General features: G+C 52.1%; 1 protein-coding gene across 1 annotated transcript in view; it reads left to right on the top strand.

The window, feature by feature from the left end:
• LOC109370169 (zinc finger CCCH domain-containing protein 11A-like) overlaps nt 1-1,184 on the top strand; it is a 129,935-nt gene that overhangs the window by 125,897 nt on the left and 2,854 nt on the right. The window lies entirely within an intron of this gene.

Genomic DNA, 1,184 nt, shown 5'->3' with positions numbered 1-1,184 from the left:
GTGCCTGCTGGTATCTTGCACTCTAAAGGCAGCCGCAGGTTAACTGAATCGCCATCCCTGTGTGAGTGTGAGGTGCGGGAGGGGTTAACCACAGATCTCAGAGCTGGTTTGCTGAAAGTGTATCTCCAGTTAGAAACGCCAGGTACAGACTATTCTCTTCCTTGTTCTCCCCAGTTGGGAACTGCTTTCAGGAAGCCAGGAAGACTCTGGGGCACAGTCAGAGATCAACTCAACATCCCATACCTTGCAAACAGATCAGGTGCAGCAGCTGAGCTGCACAGAGGCAGGGAAAGAACTCTTCTCTGAGGATGAGGACCTCGAGGAGTTACTGATGGAAATCACAGAAGAAGAACAGGAAGGAGAAACTGATGAGGACACTGTGGGTACAGATGAGCTCCTAATGATACTCTGAGACCAATGACATTGCAACACCATCGTCTGATTGCATATTTTAAACAACAACAACAACACACAATTAAAACACAATTAAGACCAACCCTTTTTCTTTTCAACCCTGTTCCTTTTCTTTCTTATTCTGAGGGACACTTTTCCTGAAACAGTGCAATGAGTCTTAAAGCAAACTGGTAAAAATCAGCAGTGCCTGCATTCTGTTCTCCCGATTTCCCTGCTGGTCAGAGTTCAGGGGCTGTACACCCACTCCCCAGCTCTGGGTGGCTGCCTTCAGCATCAAGAGCACAAAGCACTTGTGTGGGCACAGAACGACGTCCATCCGCAAGGCCGAACCTGAAACTTCTTCCTTCCTCCCCCCTTGGCAATACTCTGCTTTGGGTTCACGTGGAAGCTCTGGGGTTCTGCTGCCTTGGACAGTGCCTGTGTCAACGGCAGCGCCCACCTCCCACTCCCACCTCCCACTTTCGCACCCTTCTCTCAGGCCTCTCGCTGCATGCTGCAATTCTTCTCTGTGAACAAGAGATGCACACCCAGTACGACCAGCACACCCCTTTCCTTGCCCAGACCCTGTTGCCCGTGGGCAGCAAGGGGCAGCGGCTTGGAGCGTTAGGGCAATCCCTTATTGGATCTGACTCCTGCTTCTCATCCCACTGCCCAAGAACAGCGGTGGAGTCACTCATCTCCTGACAGCCCAGTGCATCTGCACTGGATCGTGGCCAAGGCGGCAGCACGGAATTTGTGAGTCCAGCAAGTGCTGGCGTTTGTGCCGCTGG

Source organism: Meleagris gallopavo, chromosome 16, assembly GCF_000146605.3.
Source record: "Meleagris gallopavo isolate NT-WF06-2002-E0010 breed Aviagen turkey brand Nicholas breeding stock chromosome 16, Turkey_5.1, whole genome shotgun sequence".
Lineage (NCBI taxonomy): Eukaryota > Metazoa > Chordata > Aves > Galliformes > Phasianidae > Meleagris > Meleagris gallopavo.
Note: the sequence above shows the minus strand (reverse complement) of the source record. Positions and strands in the feature narration are given on the sequence as shown.